This window comes from Mastomys coucha, unplaced genomic scaffold, assembly GCF_008632895.1.
Source record: "Mastomys coucha isolate ucsf_1 unplaced genomic scaffold, UCSF_Mcou_1 pScaffold12, whole genome shotgun sequence".
Taxonomy (NCBI): domain Eukaryota; kingdom Metazoa; phylum Chordata; class Mammalia; order Rodentia; family Muridae; genus Mastomys; species Mastomys coucha.
Genome location: NW_022196894.1, coordinates 56,953,602 through 56,954,298, shown reverse-complemented (window position 1 = coordinate 56,954,298; position 697 = coordinate 56,953,602). Strand labels below are relative to the sequence as shown.

The window sequence follows — 697 nt, the reverse complement described above, 5'->3', positions numbered from 1 at the left end:
CTCTCTCTCTCTCTCTCTCTCTCTCTCTCTGTGTGTGTGTGTGTGTGTGTGTGTGTGTATGTGTGGTTCAAAAGGGACTGGACGAAACACCAAAGTCCAGTGTTGGTTTATTGTCTAAATTTAAGTCAGCTTGAGGAAGGAAAGTAGACCTTACATGAAAGAAAGACTAAATAGGGACAGAAACACCATGAAAGAGAAGGAGGGGAAGGAGGCAAAACACTGTTTTCTCTGTTTCTTTTAAAATAACCTAGTTAGAAAAATCCCTGTCCAAACTCCATGTGTAGTGATTGCTGACCAGTGACATTCACTGCCTGAGCATAGTGTAAGTCTTTTCTGAGCATGTCCATTCTCCATGTTCCTGTCGACATTCAGCTGAATGTAGTCATGTCCCACTCACTGCAAATGCTTTGAGGTTTTTATTACTTTCTAGTTAGCCGACGCCTTCAGGGACAGACATAGTTGAGTGGTTGTTTTTTTGAGACACGTCCTGCCAGAAACATTCTTTTGGACTTTCGGAAACCTCCAGCTGTGGATTTTGTAGAGCACCGGGTTTTACAGGAGTCAAAAGAGCATGTGTAGATAGAGAAGCTAACAGGAATAATGTGAATGTTTTTCTGAGTTTCTCAACTGCAGATAAAACATCCCATTCTTTTAAGCCCTTCCCAACTCTTTGCTCTTTGTTTTTTTTTTTTATTTT

General features: G+C 40.9%; 1 protein-coding gene across 1 annotated transcript in view; it reads left to right on the top strand.

Annotated features, from left to right (window-relative positions):
* The window catches only part of Crybg3 (crystallin beta-gamma domain containing 3), a 119,055-nt gene that overhangs the window by 79,100 nt on the left and 39,258 nt on the right, over positions 1 to 697 (top strand). The window lies entirely within an intron of this gene.